The sequence below is a fragment of the Felis catus genome, chromosome D3 (genome assembly GCF_018350175.1).
Source record: "Felis catus isolate Fca126 chromosome D3, F.catus_Fca126_mat1.0, whole genome shotgun sequence".
Taxonomy (NCBI): Eukaryota; Metazoa; Chordata; class Mammalia; order Carnivora; family Felidae; genus Felis; species Felis catus.
Window position 1 is genome coordinate 40,618,748 of NC_058379.1, and position 22,120 is coordinate 40,640,867.

Below are 22,120 nucleotides of genomic sequence, written 5' to 3' on the forward strand. Positions count from 1 at the left end.
AGCCCAATGCAGGGTCTGAACCCACGAACTGTGAGATCATGACCTGTGCCCAAGTCGAATGCTTAACTGACTGGGCCACCCAGGCACCCCTATTCTTTATTTTTTTAAGAACGACCCCTATAGTTCTAAAAGAACCTTTTTTTTTTTTTTTTTTAGTAGGCTCCATACCCAGTGTGGGGCTTGAACTCACAATATTCAGGTCAGCGGTTGCATGCTGTACCCACGGAGCCAGCAAGGCACTCCTCCAATACATCTTTTAAAAAGCAGTATATGCTAGAGGGCATTCAATACAATTCAGAAAACTAGGAAAAGAAAGACACTGTCTTAATCATGTTACCTTTACTCTTTTCTGTCACTTAATTTTAGGGTGTCCCTAGAAATACTATAGAGTTGGAGATGGATGCTGTCTTCTGATTCAGTCTGGGAATCTTTATCTTTTCATAGGAAGTTTAACCTATTTATACTCATTGGCATAACTAATATGGCGATCTTTCTGGTTCTTTTCAGGCGATTCAAACAAATCTGCATTTCTGTAAATGACAAAGCCAAAAGAGATATGGAGCCCTCTTTAACTCTCCAACTCTATTCAAGATAAAAGGTATAGACTTTTGCATTTCTTAATGGGTTCCCTTACCTTTACTACTCTAATAATCCAGGGGGGTGTTACTTAAATATTTGTATATCATGTGTCTTTTCCTTCAATAGCTCCATGAATACAGGTACAAAAATTCTTCATAAAATATTAGCAAAGAGAATTCAACACTTAAGAAAAGGATAATATATCATCATAAGATATGCAAGAGTGGCCTAGCAGTCAAAAAATGAATCAGTGTAACTCACTGTATTAACAACAATGCAAAGAGGAAAAATACTGTATGAACATTTCAAAAAATGCAAAAAAGGGCACATGTTTGATCTTGTATTACAGTCCCACTAACACCTGAAGCTCTGTTTTTTGTTTGTTTTTAGTCTATTTTCTCTCTGCTGTTCAGTTGGGTAATGTCTTTTTTTTTTTTTTTAATGTTTATTTTTGAGAGAGAGAGAGAGAGCACAAGCAGGGGAGGGGCAGAGACAGAGGGGGACAAGAGGATCCAAAGCTGGCTCCACACTGACAGCAGATGAAGGGCTCAAACTTGGGAACTGTGAGATCATGATCTGAGCTAAAGTCAGCCACTTAACCATCTGAGTCACCCAGGCGCCCCCAGTTGGGTGATTTCTTTTGTTCTGTCTTCAAGTTCACTGAGTGTTCAGCTCATCTCCATCCTGCTATTGAGCCCTTCTGTGAGTTTTTTTTTTCATTTTGGTTATTGTATATTTCAGCATTCCCCGGCTAAAATAACAATACAGGAAGGAAAAGATTGTAACCCGCAAGGACTAAAGGTACAGGATGGGAGGCAGACAACAGATATCCAGGAATGTTCACAATGGGGGAAACTTATAAAGGAGTTTTCACTACCTTAGCGAAAAAGCTGGGTCTGCTCCCAGTTTTTGGCACAGCAAGATGTCAAGGAGAAGTAAGATGATTCTGTCTAGAGAAACTGAGAGGATCAGGACTCATAGGCACCAGGTAAGGTCCTATAGAATACGGGTATCATACGCAGAGCCCGGGAAATGTACACCTTTTATCTTGGGAAGTGATCCCAGTGGTGGGAGGCACTGAAAAGAGTGAAATAGGGTGACAGTTGCATTTTCACTGTTCTGGGAAATTGGAGTTTAATCTTGCTGGAACGTCTTTGAGGAGCCATATATAATTCACCTCAGAATTGTTCACTGGAAGGATAGAAGAAGAGAATATTCATCAATAAGCTCCCCACCCCAACGTCCAAGGTTGTCCTGTGGCATGCTATGTCTCTGTACTTCCAACTTGCATGGGTTTCCCAATGGCCAGGCAGCAACTCGCTGGTGGCTGCAGATATTGAAGCACTTATGAGCAAAAATCATGATGTATTCATAATCCTGAAGATCCCTCTGGCCTTAAAATTCCATGACCCCAGTTATATCTTCCCACTGACATCCAACCACACCAAATGGTAACCCAGGTCAAATGTTTGCACTTTAAAACAGTTTCCTTAGGAAATCTAAAACACGGAACTTACAATGATTCCTTTTCCAATGTATTTTTACCAAAAGAATAATCTCTGGGAAGAAAATCTAATGGTGTTACTTTTCTATTTCATGTAGTCAAAAATACCTAGAGTTTGAAGTACTAGAAAATAAGTTATGAGTCTGAATATAGACTCTTACCAGACTGGGTAACAGCAAAGACAATTTAAGCAAAAACACAAATAAATGAAACATATGGTAAGGACCCTTTTAATGCAATTTCCCCAAAACTTTTTATGTTGAATACTTTTAAACTTACAGAAAAGTTAGAAGAATATTTCTGTGTGTGTGTGTGTGTGTGTGTGTGTTTAAGTAATTTCTACACCCAGTGTGGGGCTCAAACTTAATGCCATCAGTCAAGATCAAGAATCTGAGTGCTGTACGGCCTGTGCCAGCCAGGCGCCCGTCCAAAACCTGCAGGGATAGCTCAAAGATCTCCCTGGTACCCATTCCCTTGATTCACGAATGGCTAACATTTGGCCACTACTGCTTCCTCTCTCTTTCTCTTTCTCCGTCTGTCTTTCTGGATCATTTCTCTGAATCATTTGAAAGTAACTCGCAGACATCACTGCACTATATTCCTAACCACTTCATCCCTAACTCCTAAGAAAAAGGACCTTTTCCTGCATATACCATGATCATATACAAGAAGTTTAACATTGGTATAATATTATCTAATAATCATTTACGATGAAAATATTCAAAATAACAGCAGTAGAGGAGGAGAAAATATCTTTTTCTACCCATCTTAGGTTCCCCAGCTGGGACCCAGTAAATTAGACTGGCCAAAGACAGATCAACAAAAGAAGAACAAAGAGAAATTTATTAACATGTATGCTGCTCATGTCTGCATGGGAGCACCTACCATGAGTAGTCCAGAAGGGTGATTAAAACTCAGGCTCATGTACCATCTTAGGCTGAAAAAGGAAAAGTAGCTTTGGCTTTTGGGCAGGGAAGGCAAGTTGTGAGAAGGTTACCTTAAACTATGGTAAACTAGGGTGTTTAGTAAGGTTTGTGATGCAGATTTAGGTCAGCACTTTCTCCTTGGATAAGAATTGGAAGAGACTTCCTCTTCCTGCTATGGGAAGGGAGAGGCATCTTTACAAATGGAAATTTCCATTTCTTTTACAGAAGGAAAACTTGTGCCTCATTTTTCAAGCTTTTCCTGCCTCTGCTATTAGCTCAAAGGATCCACCCCAATATATGCCTCTGTTGGCCTCTATTGTGACAGAGTCACAGCCAAAAATCCTATTTCCCCAATTGTTCCAAAAACTCTTTTTTTTTTTAATTTTTTTTTTTAACATTTTTATTTATTTTTGAGACAGGGAGAGACAGAGCATGAACAGGGGAGGGTCAGAGAGAGGGAGACACAGAATCCGAAACAGGCTCCAGGCTCTGAGCCGTCAGCACAGAGCCTGACGTGGGGCTTGAACTCACGGACTGTGAGATCATGACCTGAGCCGAAGTCAGCCGCTTAACCGACTGAGCCACCCAGGCGCCCCCAAAAGCACTCTTTATAGATTTTTTTTTTCCTCTTTTAAATCCATGACCCAATCTAACATCATGTACTGCTTTTAATGGTCATGTAGCTTTTGTTTCCCTTAATCTTAGTGTACTGCCTTTTCCCCTCCTTTTTTTTTTTTTAAGTTTATTTATTTATTTTGAGAGAGAGCCTACATGGTACACACACAAGTGGGGGAGGGGCAGAAAGCGAGAGGGAGGAGAGAATCCAAAGTAAGATACAACATGTAGAGTTCAGGCCTATTGTTTTATACGATGCGTCAGAATTAAACTAAGATTAATCACTTCAACTGAAGTGTTGGGTGTTCAGCATCTTTTAGTGGACTCCTATGTTTTTTTGACTTGTTCCCATGCACCTTTATTTGTTTTTTAAGTTTATTTATTTGTGTTGACAGAAAGCACACAAGCATGAGCAGGGGAGGGTGGGGGGGGAGAATCCCAAGTAGGCTCCTCATTGTCAGCTCCGAGCCCATAGCTGGAAGTAGGGCTTGATCCCACTAACCAGGAGATGGTGACCTGAGCCGAAATCAAGAGTTGGTCACTTAACCAACTGAGCCACCTGGCGACTCTACACGCACTTAAGTGTTTAAAAAACACTTTCTTAATTGCTGCACCAATAAGATGACAGTGATCCAGGCCCACCTTTTGCTTTTCCTACTCCAAACCTGAAGTCAACCAGGGAATCCATCCCTTTCAGAGGGAATAGATTTTGGATTACTGTGTTTTAATGTATGGCATTTGTATGCTGCAAAAAAAAAAAAAAAAAAAAAAAAAAAAAAAAAGTAGTGCTGGATAGGCTGGAGAACTGTGATGATTTATGTCATGATCTACTTTCTCCAGCAGGTGTCAATTACATTATAGTTGCTAATTATGGAAATAATCTCTAACAATTGGTTTTAAAAAAGATTAGCGTCAGCCCTGTTAAATTAATTAAACAAGGAGGCCATTAGGCTGAGGTGGCTTTAATGCCTTAGTGGCCTACTTAAGCAAACAAAACTAACACCTGAGATACCTAAGGTTAAGAAATCAAAAACTTAAAGACAACCAATCACAAATAGCCAACTAGGCTTTAAGCTGTAGCCAATCAAATAATTTCCTTACTTTGCTTCTGTCTTTATAAAAGTCTTGTCCCAGCTCCTGTGGGTGAAAAACTCCTAAGAACTCCCAGTTTGGCACTGTCTGATTCAAATCTGTTTTTGCTCAAATAAACTTAAAATTTTTAATATGCTTCAGTTTATCTCTTAACAGCCTTAACATCGCCTGTGTAACTTTGACAAAATACTTGCTCACGGGTTTGATATAGATTATTCAAAGTTATGAGATTCAGAGGACATGTTTAAAAAACAGTTTGTATTCTGGGGTGCTTGAGTGGCTCAGTTGGTTAAGTGTCCAACTGTGGTGCAGGCCATGATCTCAAGATTTGTGAGTTCAAGTCCCGCATTGGACTCTGCTGTCAGCACACAGCCTGCTTTGGATCCTCTATCTCCCTCTTTCTGCCTTCTTCCCTTTCCCTCTCAAAAATGAATAAACGTTAAAAAAAAAACCTTTTTTTTTTTAACGTTTATTCATTTTTGAGAGACGGAGACAGAGCACGAGTGGGGTAGGGGCTGAGAGCGAGGGAGACACAGAATCCGAGGTAGGCTACAGGCTCTGAGCTGTCAGCACAGAGCCTGATGTGGGGCTGGAACTCATGGACTGTGAGATCATGACCCAAGCTGAAGTCAGAGGCTTAACTGAGCCACCCCGGTGCCCCTCAAAAATAAATAAACATTTAAAAAATTTTTTTGAAAATAATTTGTATTCCAAATGAATGATCTTATTTTATGATCTTGAAATTTTCTTCTAAGTCAATGTTACATGATTTTGCAGTGAATGGCAGTGACCCCTACTGGGATTGGTCATGTAATCATTCACTTAATTGAATGATTCATTGACTATGACACTTAGGACAATTATTTCTGCTACATTATGATATTGTCTGTGTAATGCAGTGACTGAGCTGTACCTAATGCATGAGAAATCCCTGAGTGCTGAGTCATGAGAGCAACTGTACAAACTCTTGTTTGTACATGATTTTAGTAGTCTGAATATTTAAGTAGTTAACAATAATGTTTCAGACATTTGCCCATTTACCCAGTTTACTTTTGTCTTTCTTGGGGAAGGGGGATGGGAAGCTATTGATTTCTTACTGCATGGAGGAATTAGGAGAACACTCTACTTTAATGACACCATTGCTGGATACACATATGGCATCTTTTCAGTCTGAAAACTTTTTAAGCTTTTTAGAAGATTTGTTTCTGTTAGAGATACTGATGAATCTAAGATCCCCCTCTTTTAAAATCCACTTACACTTGAAAAGGGTATGTTTTTGTTTGTTTTACGTAAAATAAACATAAAATTTATGATGTTAACCACTTTTAGTTGTGCAGTTCGGTGGCATTAAGGGCATTCACACTGTGGTGCAAAGAAGAAGGTGTGGCTTGAAGTGGTGGTCTTTGCTTGTTCGGATTCTGTCAGTCACAGGGGGAAGACTGCTTGAACATACTTTATTATGGTTTACATACAGCAAAGACAGGAGTCCAGGTACATAGCATCCCATCCTAATTGGTAGGTACTACTTTAATGTGAACAAATACTACGTATAAAATAAGGAAACTTTATTTTTATTTCTTTCTTTTTTTTTTAATTTTTTTTAACGTTTATTTATTTTTGAGACAGAGAGAGACAGAGCATGAACGGGGGAGGGTCAGAGAGAGGGAGACACAGAATCGGAAACAGGCTCCAGGCTCTGAGCTGTCAGCACAGAGCCCGATGCGGGGCTTGAACTCGCTGACCGTGAGATCATGACCTGAGCCGAAGTCGGCCGCTTAACTGACTGAGCCACCCAGGCGCCCCAAAATAAGGAAACTTTAAATAGAAATAACTTTTAATTGTATAAACTAACATAGAAATAGACAACAAAATCTTTTTGAATCTAATACATAAATGGATAAATGATATAAACAATTCATAAAATATAATAGTGATCCTAGTAACATGAATAACAAAAGAACAAAAACTTTTGTGTTTTGTTTTTTTTTTTAACATTTGTTTATTTTTGAGCGTGAGCAGGGGAGGGGCAGAGAGACAGGGAGACACAGAATTGGAAGCAGGCTCCAGGCTCTGAGCTGTCAGCACAGAGCCCGATGTGGGGCTCAAACTCAAGAACTGTGAGATCATGACCCGAGCTGCAGTCAGATACTTAACCAGCTGAGCTACCCAGGCACCCCAACTTTTGTACTTAATTATATGTCAAGCACTGTTTCGACCAAGAAGCACTTCATTTCTATTAAGTTACTTAATCATCATAAGAACCCTGTGAAGTAGACACTTGTGTATCAGAGAAGCTGTGTGGTGTTAAGAATATTGCTACTGGAACCAGAATTCATAACCTGGGCTTCAATTCTGGTCTGCTATTTACTTGCTATGTGGTCCTGGGAGAGTTCCTTTACCTCTCTGTGCCTTAGTTTCATTTTTAGACAAATGGGGACTGTGCCAATCATAGTACCTACCTTACAGGATTGTTGGGAAGATTAAATAAATCGCTATTTATAAAACACTTGAAAACATGAACTGGATCTGTCTGATTTCAAAGCTCTTAACCACTCCACTATGCACTATGCTGTTCTACTCGCTCAGTGCACAAATATTTACTGAAAGCAATGCTAGGCACCATGCTAGGTGCTAGGAAAGCCCCAAATCTTTCCCATCCTAAAACTTACAATAGGAAAACTTGTTCAGCCTCAACATACTCAAAAAATAAAAAACGAAAACTGTTCACTGCTAAAAGCCAGTATCGACATGAGTTTGCTGAGGTAATATTCTCATGTACAATAAAGGAATATGAACTTAGCACAGTTATTTTAGCAAAAAATCCAGACAATAGTATTTAAAGACATAAAAATATTTGCATCATTTATTCCATGAACCTCAAAGAAAAAATCCAAAATGTAAAACCATATTTACAAAGGTGTTTGTTATAGTATCATTTATTAAAGGAAAAGAAAAAAAACCCAGAGAGTTTATCAACAGGGAAATTAAAAAAAAAATTTTTTTTTACGATTATTTATTTTTGAGAGACAGAGCACTAGTGGGGGAGGGGCAGAGAGAGAGAGGGGGAGACACAGAATCCAAAGCAGGGTCCAGGCTCTGAGCTGTCAGCACAGAACCCAATGCGGGGCTTGAACTCACAAACCATGAGATCACGACCCGAGCCAAAGTCAGATGCCTAACCAATTGAGCCACCCAGGCGCCCCCAACAGGGAAATTTTAAATAAATTATAATGCAGCCACTTATAGCGGTATCATGCAGTATAAGAAAATTCAACAGAATAATTGTGGCAGGCAGAATAGTGATTCCCCAAAGACATCCATATCCTATCCCCAGAATCTCTGACTATGATAGGTTACACATGACAAGAGGGAATGAAGGTGGCTAATCAGATGACTTTAAAATCGGGAGATTGTTTCAGATTATCCAGATGAGCCTAATGGAATCACGTGAGTTCTTAAAAATGGAAGAGGGGGGCAGAAGGGTCAGTGTCAGAGATATGTTGTGAGAAATATTTGATCCGTGTAGCTGGCTTTGAAAATGGAAAAAGGGGCCATCAACCAAGGAATGTGCCCAAGGAATGTGGGCAGCCTCTAGAAGCTAGAAAAGGCAAGGAATTAGATTGTCCCCTAGAGCTTCCAAAAAGGAATGTAGCCCTGCCAACCTTTTGATTTTAGCCCAGTGAGACCCATTTTGGACTTCAGACCTCCAGAACTGTAAGATAATACATTTGTGTTTTTTTAAGCTACAAAATTTGTGACTATTTGTTACAATAGCAGTGAGAAATTAATATAAAAATCTTGGGTGAGAAGGCGTCTAAAGTTTGCTCTGTGCTCCTAGGCTGCACCCCAACTGCCTTTTCAAAGGCAGTGCCATCATCCTTGATCTAAGCCATGAGCTTTAACAGAGGCTTGGAAGAGGGGAGATGGGGGGTGGAGGTACGGCGGGCTCCTGGCCTCCAACTGAATTTTCTGATAAACCCTCCAGTTTCCTTCTTTTAAGATAACTATCCTTAATTTGACAGATCATTTGGCTTTTCAAATTCTGGCAGGCTTCAGACAACCAAATGTACAATTTTGGATTTCCTCCTGGAAACAAAAAGGACATCTGTAAGGAAAGCTATATGATTTCTTCCCCCTTTCTTTTCAGATGGCCCTCCTTCAGTTAAATCTGTCTTACCGTAGCCCCTTTCCAAAGGCTAAAGATGTATCTAACAGCTGGAATTTTTCCTACCGATGTCACAAATGCTGCAGTCCCAGTATACAAAAATCCTGGTTTAACCAATAGTTCTCCTACTGTGAGCCAGGGATGCCCAACTTCCCAGCAGAGACCAGTGGCACCCCCCAGCCTACCCCCAAACCCACCCAATTCCGTATGTAATATCTGTTGCCTGACACACTCTATTCCCTAATGCCAAATTCTGTATAGATTAGGATTCAACTAAAAACGTACATTAACATACAGGGGCGCCTGGTGGGCCCAGTTGGAAGGACATGAGACTCTTGACCTTGGGGTCGTGAGTTCCACCCCCACGTTGGGTGTAGAAATTACTTAAATAAAAACTTAAAAAAATAGAAATAAAAATTAAAACATATATTCAAACTATCTTTAAAAAAACAAAAAGAACCTATCTTAAAGGACTTTGATAATAATAGAGGTGACATTACAAATCAGTATGAGGAAGGTTCCTTCAATAGGATATTGATTTTTAATAAATAGCATTTCTAATAAATCCTGCCCAAACAACTGATTAGCCACATGGAAATTTTAAAAACCAAAAGTAAGGCCTTACCTCATAAGCATATACAAAAAGTGAATTCCAGGTGAACTACAAACCTAAATGTAAAAAGAAACATTTTTATTTATTTATTTATTTTAAGATTTTGTTTTTGGGGCGCCTGGGTGGCTCAGTTGGTTAAGCGTCCGACTTTGGCTCGGGTCATGATCTCATGGTTCGTGGGTTTGAGCCCTGTGCTGGGCTCTGTGCTGATAGCTCAGAGCCTGGACCCTACTTTGGATTCTGTGTCTCCCTTTCTCTCTCTGCTCCTCCCCAACTCACACTGTCTCTCTCTCTCAAAAATAAATAAACATTAAAAAGAAAAAAAAAAGATTTTATTTTTAAATGATCTCTACACCCAATGTGGGGCTGGAACTCACAACACCAAGATCAAGAGTCACGTGCTGTACCACTGAGCCAGCCAGGCATCACAAAAAGAAAAATTGAAAAATTTTTGAATTTAAAAATAGAGAAGAATTTCTTACTTAAGATATAAAAAATCATAAACTTTCAGAAAAGAGTGATACATTTAATTACATTAAAAATCTTCATTCCAGGGGCGCCTGGGTGGCTCAGTCAGTTAAGCATCCGACTTCAGCTCAGGTCATGATCTCGCAGTCCGTGAGTTCGAGCCCTGCATCGGGCTCTGCGCTGATGGCTCAGAGCCTGGAGCCTGCTTCGGATTCTGTGTCTCCCTCTCTCTCTGCCCCTCCCCCGTTCATGCTCTGTCTCTCTCTGTCTCAAAAATAAATAAACGTTAAAAAAATTTAAAAAATAAAATAAAATAAAAATCTTCATTCTGTTCAACAAAAAGATATATATATATATCTTTTATTATTTATTAATTAATTTATGTATTTATTGAGCGGCAGGCAAAAGTTTTTTAGAGTATTTACAGAGAGAGGACATTCAAAAGTGAATGCCCCTTATTTTTTCAAAACTTTTAAAAAGTTCATTTATTTTGAGACAGAAGAGGGAGGGAGGGTTAGAGATAGAGAGAGAGAATCCTAAGCAGACTCTTCACTGTCAGTGTGGAGCCAGATGCAGGGCTTGAATCAACACACTGTGAGATCATGACCTGAGACAAAATCAAGAATCAGACACTTAACCAACTGAGCCAACCAGGCGCCCCTAAAAATAAATATTTTAAAAGTAAAAAAATTAAATGAGTCACACATGAGATAAGATCAATTCAATATATTTAGCTAACAAAGAATCAGTACACAGAATACATTGAGAAACAAATCTCAGAAATTAACCAGAAAAAGACAAATAATGCAACAGAAAATCGAACAAAAGCCATCAATGAAGAATTCGCAGATGGGAATGGACGGTGGCCAGCTGGGGACGCAGCTGCCCCAGTGCAATGGCTGATGAGCTAACTGAAGAACAGATTACTGACGTCAAGAAGCCTTCTCCCAATTTGACAAAGATGATCACGGCACCATCGCAACAAAGGAACTTGGAACTTGGAACAGTCAAGAGGTCACTGAGTCAGAACCCAGCAGAAGCTGAATTGCAGGATGTGATCAACAAAGCGGACGTTGACAATAATGGCACCATTGACTTCCCAGAATTTTTGACTGCGATGGCTAGGAAAATGAAAGACACAGACAGTAAAGAAGGAATTGTGAGGCATTCTGAGTCTGACAAGGATGGCACTGGTTACCTCAATGTGCAGAACTACATTTTGTCATGACACACTGGGGAGAAAAGCTAACAGATGAAGAAGTAGATGAAATGATCAGGAAGCACCTACTGATGGAGATGGATAAGCCGACTATGAAGAATTCATACAAATGATGACTGCAGGATGAAGACCTACTTTGAACTTTTTTCTAAGATTTCATTTTTTTTTTATTTTTTTTTAACGTTTATTTATTTTTGAGACAGAGAGAGACAGAGCATGAACAGGGGAGGGTCAGAGAGAGAGGGAGACACAGAATCTGAAACGGGCTCCAGGCTCTGAGCTGTCAGCACAGAGCCCGACGCGGGGCTCGAACTCATGGACCGTGAGATCATGACCTGAGCCGAAGTCGGACGTTTAACCGACTGAGCCACCCAGGCGCCCCTAAGATTTCATTTTTAAGAAATCTCTATACCCAACGTGGGGCTCGAACTTATAACCCTGAGATCGAGAGTCACATGCCTTACCAACTGAGCCAGCGAGGCACCCCCTACTTTCCATTTTTCCCCCTTTCTAGAAGAATCAAATAGAATCTTTTACTTAGATCTTGCAAAAAAAAAAAAAAAATTTACTCATTCTATTTCTATATACCAAACTGCACGTCAAAAGTACCTTCTGTTCCACACACAAAACCTGCATATATTGGTTGGTGGTTTTGTTCCCTAGAGATTGAGCTACACATCAGTTTCACAGTATAAATACTTGTACTACCTTAATGATAAGGAAGCACTTAGTGGACTCCTTGCAGTTCCATTGGCCAAGGACTGACACACTGTTCGGGCTGCCCAGTTTTTCATGCATGTAGCTTGACAATTGAGCCCAGTCAGGCATTTGTGTTAAAAAATGAAAAAAAAAAAAAAATTCAAGACCTATTTAAATAGGATCTAGTTCAATTTGTTACTATAAATTGTCATAGCTGGGGGCACCTGGGTGGCTCAGTTGATTAAGCGTCCGACTCTTGGGGTTGGCTCAGTTTATGATCTCATGGTTCGTGGGTTCTAGCCCTGTGTCGGGTTCTGTGCTGACAGCATGGAGCCTGCTTGGGATTCTCTCTCTCCCTCTCTCTCTGCCCCTCCCCTGCTTTCTCTCTCTCTCTCTCTCTCTCTCTCTCTCAAAATAAACATTAAAAAAAATTATAAATTGTCATAGCTTGTTACCTGCAAAAAAACCCACTTATTTATAAATAGTTTCCCTCAGGACGTTGTGCAGAAAAATGGGTGCAGGATAAACTGTGTAGACAGAGTAGAATGGTTCTCTGGCCCTTCTGTGTGCCCTGACTCATGGTGACAGTGACACACCCTGGTGGCACGCTGTATGTGTTGGGTTTAGCATTGTCTGAATTATACTAGAGTGAAATGGGTGTCAGGTTGTCACCGTTCACAAAAATTTTTAAAAAGAAACCTTTACCAAAGGAGCATCTTCTGACCCTTTATTTTTTTTTAATCCTTTCTTTCTTTCCTTTTTTTTTTTTTTTCCTGAGGTGGGGGGCAAGTGAGTGAGGGGCAGAGAGAGAGAATCCCATGCAGGCTCTGCACTGCCAGCGTGGAGGTGTGGATCTCAAAGTGGGGCATGAGGTCACTCGAAGTGGGGCTCAATCTCACTCAGTGCAGGGTGTGAACTCACGATGAACTCTGAAATCACAACCTGAGGGAAAGTCAGATGCTTAACAGGCTGACCCACCCAGGTGCCCCTGACTTTGTTTTTTAAAACCTTCTGAACCATGACTGGGAGCCAGCAGAGAAGGCTGGGGGTTGTGGACATCAGCACAACCATCAACATTGCTGTTTAAGAAATTACAATTTACATCCATTCCAAATTGCAAATTCTAGTCTTCCCCTCCGATCCCCCTGCAATAAAAGGACTATTAACTTCAAACAAACAAAAGAATTCACAGATGAGGGAACCCACATGCCTGATAAACATGAAAAGATTCTCACCCTCATGATAATCAGAGAAATGCAAATTTGAAACACAAAATCCCTGGGTACCTGGATGGCTCCGTTGGTTAAGCCTCCAACTTCGGCTCAGGTCATGATCTCACAGTTCGTGAGTTCGAGCCCCATGTAGGGCTCTGTGCTGACAACCTGGAGCCTGCTTCAGATTCTGTGTCTCCCTCTCTCTGCCATTCCCCAACCCCCCACCCCCCGCCACTCACAATCTGTCTCTCTCTCAAAAATAAACATTTGAAAAGATAATAAAAATTAAAAAATCCACAAGATCCTAGTTTATGCTCATGAATTAGCAAAAGTTTTGGTTCTGACAATACCAAGTGTTGGTGAGGGCATGGAGCCGCTAGAACTCTCATCGACCCTCGATGGGGGTCCAGCTTTTTTAAGACCAGAGTTTGGTAGGAGGGGGCTGGGTTGAGGATGGGCATCACCTGTGGCAGGAACAGTGATTCTTAACTTAGCTCAGGCTGGTTTCCCTCAGCAGAGTGACATGAATGATGGCAGAAACTGAGGTTTTGTGCTTCCATTTTAAAGTCAAATGGTAGGAAATAGTACCAAGAACAGTAATGAGACCGACTGTCTATAAATGTAAAGGCGAGCTCTGCTTGGCCCTGCTTCAGTCACAGGCTTTCTTTAGGTATGTTCCCCAGGACACGGGGCTACTGTTATCAGCTCAGGCAGAGTCATGTACCTGCTTCTGTGTTGTTTTTTAAAAAATGTTTATTCATTTATTTTGAGAGAGAGAGACACGTGCATGCATGTGCAGAGGAGGGCAGAGAGAGAGGGAGAGAAGGAATCCCAAGCAGGCTCTGCACCGTCAGCACAGAGCCCAATGCAGCACTCAATCCCACGAATCGTGAGATCATGACCTGAGTCATAATCAGGAATAAAACACTTAACCGACTGAACCACCCAGGTACCCCTTTACCTGCTCCTTTGACCAGACAGCACTAGGGCCTTATGTGTGACAGTTACATCCATACCATCCAGAATCAGGGAGAGGTAGGCTCCCAGAAGGAAAGGAAGGTTTGGGGCAAATTCAAACTCAAATTCAAAACACAGATGTTCATTATAACATCAAACTAAACATTCTGTTTTGTGATCTTTCTTCCTTTACCCACAATTACTAATATCACATAAACATTTCTCAGGAAGGGATTTATTTTTAATTTTTTTTTTTTAAACTGAGCTTGTCAAGAAGGAAAAAGTTTTCCTCTACCCTCTTAGCTTCAGGTACTAGAGGCCTGGGAAGTAAACCAAAAAAAAAAAAAAAAAAAAAAGGCAGGTTAACGGGGAAAAGACATACATTTTAATTAATATTCACATGCATGGGAGTTCACAGAAAAGCAGTGAAACTCCAAGAACTGGTTAGACTCGGGATTTATATTCCCTTTTAAGGAAGGAAAGAGGCTGCAAGGGATGATAAATCATGGGAAAGTGACCAGCAAATATATGGGACAAATAATGGAAGATACTGGTTATTTTTAGTAAGGTGTGTTTATGCAAACTCCTCTCAGTGCCAGCCCCTCATCTACAGTGATAAGAGTCACTCTTTCTGGTGAAAGGGAGGGGAGACACCTTCACAATGGGAAATTTATGCCCTGCTTTTAAGCAAATAAGAAGAGGGCAAGAAACCTTCATGCATCTGTTGATTCTCAGCTGCCTTTAGCTAAAAATAATCCTTATGCCAAAGTGACATATTTTGGGGTGGCATATTCTGATCCCCATCAAGGTACAATTTACAGACAGTAATATTCACCGTTTCTGGTATTTAGTTCTAAGAGTTTTGACAAACAAATTCGCTGGTAACCAACACCACAACCAAGATAGAGAAAGTTTCACCACACCTCTCCCCCCACCCATGTCACTTTAGTGACATGACCCAAATCTCAAAGAATCAGCAGATCCAGCCTCATGGTCCCCCTTTATAGGCGGGATACCCTGACTGGAGCACCTCCCCACTCCTGGGGTCACCTGGGTGTGGGGACTGAAGGGCCCTCAGAATGATCACGCCCAGTGAAAAGAGAGGGTTCCTTCAAACGCAGGAATACTGTGCAGAGGAAAGTTATAGCTTCCGTGACAGTCTCCAAGCAAACAGACTTTATGTAAGTAAACTCATGTGAACTGGAGCAGGGCCCTTCTAATCTCTGGGCCAGATTTTCTCACTGGCAAAAGAACGATCAGAAGTCTACACTCGCTTTAAGGGGTATGTCTCTAACATGCATAAATCCTTAAATCTGACAGCCTTTGTGAACTCAGCCTCAGCGAAGCCTCCGTGCCTGTGTCTTCTTCCCAAAATGCCCACCGCTCCTTCATTAAGGAGTTATAATTAGAAGAATAAATAATTTTTATGTTAATCATTTGGGGGCCAGGTATGATAAGGAGGCATCCTAAAAGATGAATTTTATGATCAATATCTGGTGTCCAACAAAGCCCACTGCCGAGGAGCCGTAGCTTGGGAATCACGTACCCCGCACAGCATGCAGCGATTCAGGAGTTCTATGCCTGGCACCCAGCGTTCTGAGGTGTTGGGCAGTGAGTCTTTACCGCGTGCAGACCGAGAGCACAGGCAGCAACAGGAAAGCCCCGTAAGAAAATTTAATTGCCACGTGTCCCTAGATTCAGAAGACACTCATCTGCAGCTCTCTCCCAGGGGAGTCGCTTCTGTACCAAACTCATCGAATTTGAATTTGTACCAAACTCATTTGAATTTTTGTTTCAGAGGCTGACCTTTTACTTTTTATTTATTTTTTAATGTTAATGTTTATTTATTTTTGAGAGAGAGAGAGAGAGAGAGCACCAGCGGGCAGAGGGGCAGAGAGAGAGGGAGACACAGAATCTGAAGCAGGCTCCAGGCTCTGAGCTGTCAGCACAGAGCCAGGAGCCAAAGTCAGACACTTAACCAACTGAGCCACACAGGCGCCCCTAATTTTTATTTTTTTTTTATGTGTGTATTTATTTTGAGAGAAAGAGAGAGTATGTGTGGGGGGGGGGGAGGGAAGGGCAGAGAGAGAGAGGGAGAGAGTGAATCCCAAGCGGGCTCTGCACTGTCAGCACAACACAAAGCAGGGCTTAAATCCCCAAACCATGAGATCATGACCTGAGCTGGAATCAAGAGTTGGATGCTTAAGCCACTAAGCCATCAACGTGCCTGGGAGGCTGACCTTTAATAGCCTTGTCTTCACACTCTGTGGTTCTCAAGAAGCTGATGCTAAACACGAGTAAGACTGAATCTTCTCCCCAGAAGTGAGAGAGAAAGACATCTCAACAAGTGGCTCTTCTGCCGTAGGCTGTAATGGAAAGTGGGCCACCTGGGGGGGAAAGATCTCGTTCTATATGGGACATCAGAAAGTACGCTCCATTAAAGGTAGAGGCTTGAGGGGCACCTGGGTGGCTCAGTTGGTTGAGCATCCACTCACTTGATTTCAGCTCAGGTCATGATCTCATGGTTTGTGAGAGCAAGCCCCACGTTGGACTTGGTGCTGACAGCATGGAGGCTGTTTGGGATTCTCTCTTTTCCTCTCTCTTTGGCCCTGCCTGGCTCACATGTGCATTCTCTCTCTCAAAAATAAATAAATAAATGTAAAAGTAGAGACTTGATCTGTTTGTTTTGTTTAGGAGGAGCTTGAGGTTTCCCCAGCTCCTAAGACAGTGCCCAACATGTGGGAGAGATCTGACAAAAAACTGAACAAAACAAGTGGTATCTGACTTGACTCTTGACCAGTGAGGACTGTTCCAGGCAGGATCAGCATGTGCAAAGGCACAACACGATGAAGACCTTTGGAATTTGCTGCTTTTACGATGTCTGATGTACTTCCCTCGTTCTTAGCCCCAAACACAAATCTGTGCTGGGAGAAAATCCCATGTTTAAAATGTGATCTCTGGTGGTAGTTTGGGCTACAGAATGAGTTCTTCAGGAAGTTAGTAAAACTGATTGTTGGAATGAATAACTGTTCTGAAATACTCTCTGATTTAGACCTCAAATACTTCTTGCTTTCTGCCTGTCAGATGCATGGTAGGATTGTAATTCTTCACTCCCACTGAAGTGGAGGTGTGGCCATATGACTTACTTTGCCCTCCCAAAATGTAAAAGGGTATAATGGACACTCTGCTCAGTAGATGTGTAGCATAAGCAAGAAATGGGCCTTTGTGTTATAAGCCATCACACATCCTCACATTCCATTGGTGAATCTTCACTGAAGCCCTGTGAGGAAGGTGCCGTTCCAATTTCCAAATAAGGAAAATGAGGCTTACTCATAGCCAACACGCCTCTGGACCTGTGTTCTCCACTGTGACAGCCACCAGCCACATGTAGCTTCTGAGTACTTGAAATGTGGCTGGTCCAAATTGAGATGTACTAACCAGATTCAAAATGTAAGTGTGAAATACATACCAGATTCAAAAATGGTATGAAATAAAGAATGGGAAGGGGCGCCTGGGTGGTGCAGTCGGTTAAGCGTCCGACTTCAGCCAGGTCGCGATCTCGCGGTCCGTGAGTTCGAGCCCCGCGCCGGGCTCTGGGCTGATGGCTCAGAGCCTGGAGCCTGTTTCCGATTCTGTGTCTCCCTCTCTCTCTGCCCCTCCCCCGTTCATGCTCTGTCTCTTTCTGTCCCAAAAATAAATAAATGTTGAAAAAAAAAATTAAAAAAAAAATGGGGAAATATTGCATTAGTAGTTTATGTTGAGTACATGATGAATTAATATTTTATTATTTATTTATTTAAGATTTTTCATTTTGAAGTAATCTCTATACCCAACTTGGGGCTCAAGCTCACAACCCCAAGATCAAGAGTCACATGTTCCACCAAATGAGCCATCCAGACATCCTGATGAAATATTTTAGACACATTAGGTTAAATAAAATATATTAAAATTAGCTTCACCTGTTTATTTTTACTTTTTTCCTCCAATTTTTTATTTAAATTCCAGATAGTTAACACACATTGCAATGTTAGTTTCATTTTTATTTTTGCTTTTTAAAAATAGGATTACTTAAAAAAAATAAAACTACATAGGTAGCCTGTGTGAGCAGCTTGCACTATATTTCTTTTGGATCCCACTGGTTCACAGGTTACAGACTGAGGAAGCAGAGACTGGAGGCCCTAAATCTAGGGCTCTCTCTGGTCTACAATCCTTTCCCCTCTGGAGCTGTTTTATTTGGTGTTGGTGGTTTAGCTGACAGCTCATCTACATGTATTTATTCACGGATTCATACAACAAATATTTATTGAACAGTTACTGTATGCAAAGCATGTGGGAAAGTGTTATGATTTTGCTCTGCCCAAAACTCCCAGTCCTGCTGAGGATAGAAGTCTTGTGCATGGAAAACTGATAAATGGCCAAGTTGGAAGGTAAACGAGATGCTAAAATAGGAATGCTGTTCAGGAAGGGAAATGTGAACTGGATTGGAGTAATAAAAATAATAATAAATAAATAAAGGCCTGTTTGAAGACCATCCTGCTCAGCTTTAAAATGCAATTTGCTCCTTGAACTTTCCTAAATAATCACAACCTAGGTAAACTAAGCAAGTCTGTGTGTTAACTCATTTCTTCTGCTCCTCTGCTTGCTGATACTTTAAGAAGTCCGTCTGTGCACTTTATATATTATTTATTTTTATTATTAAAGTGTAGTTGACACACAAAGTTATATGAGTTTCAGGTGCACAACACAGAGATTCAACAATTCTATACATCACTGAATGCTCAAAGTCTGTGTACTTTATTACTTATTTATTTAAATTTATTTTTTAAATTTATATCCAAATTAGTTAGCATATAGTGCAACAATGATTTCAGGAATAGATTCCTTAATGCCCCTTACCCATTTAGCCCATCCCCCCTCCCACAACCCCTCCAGTAACCCTGTTTGTTCTCCAACAGTCTCTTCTGTTTTGTCCCCCTCCCTGTCTTTATATTATTTTTGTTTCCCTTCCCTTGTGTTCATCTGTTTTGTCTTTAAAGTCCTCATATGAGTGAAGTCATATGATTTTTGTCTTTCTCTGACTGACTAATTTCATTTAGCATAATACCCTCCAGTGCCATTCACGTAGTTGCAAATGGCAAGATTTCATTCTTTTTGATTGCCGAGTAATACCGAGTAATTTGATTGCCGAGTAATGGAGTAATGGAGTAATGGAGTAATACTCCATTGCATGCATATATATATATATATATATATATATATATATATATATATATATATATACATACCACATCTTCTTTATCCATTCATCCATCGATGGACATTTAGGCTCTTTGCATACTTTGGCTATTGTTGATAGTGCTGCCATAAACATGGGGGTACATGTGTCCCTTTGAAATAGCATACCTGTATCCCTTGGATAAATGCCTAGTAGTGCAATTGCTGGGCCATAGGCTAGTTCTATTTTTAATTTTTTGAGGAACTCCTATACTGTTTTCCAGAGTGGCTGCACCAGGTTGCATTCCCACCAGCAGTGCAAAAGAGATCCTCTTTCTCCGCATCCTCGCCAACATCTGTTGTTGCCTTGAGTTGTTAATGTTAGCCATTCTGACAGGTGTGAGGTGCTATCTCATTGTGGTTTTGATTTGTATTTCCCTGATGATGAATGACGTTGAGCATTTTTTTCAACGGTTGGCCATCTGGATGTCTTCTTTGGAGAAGTGTCTGTTCGTGTGTCGGTTGGCCATCTGGATGTCTTCTTTGGAGAAGTGTCTGTTCGTGTCTTTTGCCCATTTCTTCACTGGATTATTTGTTTTTTGGGTGTTGAGTTTGATAAGTTCTTTATAGATTTTGGATAGTAACCCTTTATCTGATGTGTTGTTTGCAAATATCTTCTCCCATTCTGTCGGTTGCCTTTTAGTTTTGCTGATTGTTTCCTTCACTGTGCAGAAGGTTTTTATTTTGATGAGGTCCCAATAGTTCATTTTTGCTTTTGTTTCCCTTGCCTCTGAAGATGTGTTGAGGAAGAAGTTGCTACTGCCGAGATCAAAGAGGTTTTTGCCTGCTTTCTCCTCAAGGATTTTGATGGCTTTCTGTCTTATATTTAGGTCTTTCATCCATTTTGAGTTTGTTTTTGTGTATGGTGTAAGAAAGTGGTCCAGGTTCATTCTTCTGCATGTCGCTGTCCAATTTTCCCAGCACCACTTGCTGAAGAGACTGTCTATTGCATTGGATATTCTTTCCTCCTTTGTCAAAGATTAGTTGGCCATATGTTTGTGGGTCCATTTCTGGCTTCTCTATTGTGTTCCATTGATCTGAGTGTCTGTCTTTGTGCCAGTACCATACTGTCTTGATGATTATAGCTTTGTAATATAGCTTGAAGTGCAGGATTGTGATGCCTCCTGCTCTGGTTTTCGTTTTCAAGATTGCTTTGGATATTCGGGGTCTTTTCTGGTTCCATACACATTTTAGGATTATTTGTTCTAGCTCTGTGAAGAATGCTGGTGTTATTTTGATAGGGATTGCATTGAATATGTAGATTACTTTGGGTAGTATTGACATTTTATCAATATTTGTTCTTCCTATCCAGGAGCATGGAATCTTTTTCCAGTGTGTGTGTGTGTGTGTGTGTGTGTGTGTGTGTGTGTGTGTGTGTCTTCTTCAATTTCTTTCATAAGCTTTTTATAGTTTTCAGTGTATAGATTTTTCACCTCTTTGGTTAGATTTATTCCGAGGCATTTTATGGTTTTTAGTGCAATTGTAAATGGGATCAATTCTTTGATTTCTCTTTCTGTTGCTTCATTGTTGGTGTATAGGAATGCAACCGATTTTATTTCCTGCAACTTTGCTGAATTCATGAATCAGTTCTAGCAGTTTTTTGGTGGAATGTTTGGGTTTTCCATATGGATCACGTCATCTGTGAAGAGCAAAAGTTTGATCTCCTCCTGGCTGATTTGGATGCCTTTTATTTCTTTGTGTAGTCTGATTGCAGAGGCTAAGATTTCCAAAGCTATGTTGTATAACAGTGGCGAGAGTGGACATCCCTGTCTTGTTCCTGACCTTAGGGGGAAAGCTCTGTTTTTCCCCCATTGAGGATGATATTAGCATTGGGTCTTTCATATATGGCTTTTATGATCTTGAGGTATGGTCCTTCTATCCCTGCTTTCTTGAGGGTTTTTATCAAGAAAGGGTGCTGTATTTTGTCAAATGCTTTCTCTGCATCTATTGAGAGGATCTTATGGTTCTTGTCCTTTCTTTCATTGATGTGATGAATCACATTGATTGGTTTGTGGATATTGAACCAGCCCTGCATCCCAGGTATAAATCCCACTTGGTCTTGGTGGATAATTTTTTTAATGTATTGTTGGATCCGGTTGGCTAATATCTTGTTGAGGATTTTTGCATCCATGTTCATCAGGGAAATTGGTCTATAGTTCTCCTTTTTAGTGGGGTCTCTGGTTTTGGAATCAAGGTAATGCTGGTTTCATAGAAAGAGTTTGGAAGTTTTCCTCCCATTTCTATTTTTTGGAACAACTTCAAGAGAATAGGTATTCAATAGAGAATAGGAAGAGAACTCTTCCTTAAATGTTTGGTAGCATTCCTCTGGAAACCCATCTGGCCCCAGACTCGTTTTTTGGAGAGATTTTTGATTTCTAATGCAATTTCTTTACTGCTTATGGGTCTGTTCAAATTTTCTATTTTTTCCCATTTCAGTTTTGATATGTATATGTTTCTAGGAATTTGTCCATTTCTTTCAGATTGCCCATTTTATTGGCATATAATTGCTCATAATATTCTCTTATTATTGTTTTTATTTCTGCTGTGTTGGTTGTGATCTCTCCTCTTTCATTCTTGATTTTATTTATTTGGGTCCTTTCCTTTTACTTTGTGATCAAACTGGCAAGGGGTTTATCAATTTTGTTAATTCTTTCAAAGAACCAGCTTTCAAACAACCATTGATCTGTTCTATTTTTTATTGTTGTTGTTGTTGTTGTTGTTGTTGTTGTTGTTTCGATAGCATTAATTTTTGCTCTAAACTTTATTATTTCCTGTCTTCTGCTGGTTTGGGGTCT

General features: G+C 40.5%; 1 long non-coding RNA gene and 1 pseudogene across 1 annotated transcript in view; both read left to right on the plus strand.

Moving 5' to 3' along the window:
• Positions 1-22,120, plus strand: part of LOC109493342 — a 145,986-nt gene that overhangs the window by 52,514 nt on the left and 71,352 nt on the right. The window contains exon 5 of the long non-coding RNA XR_006587907.1: positions 508-598. This is a non-coding gene — a long non-coding RNA (uncharacterized LOC109493342). The remainder of the gene's footprint in view (positions 1-507; positions 599-22,120) is intronic.
• LOC101084999 lies at positions 10,564-11,390 on the plus strand (annotated as a pseudogene).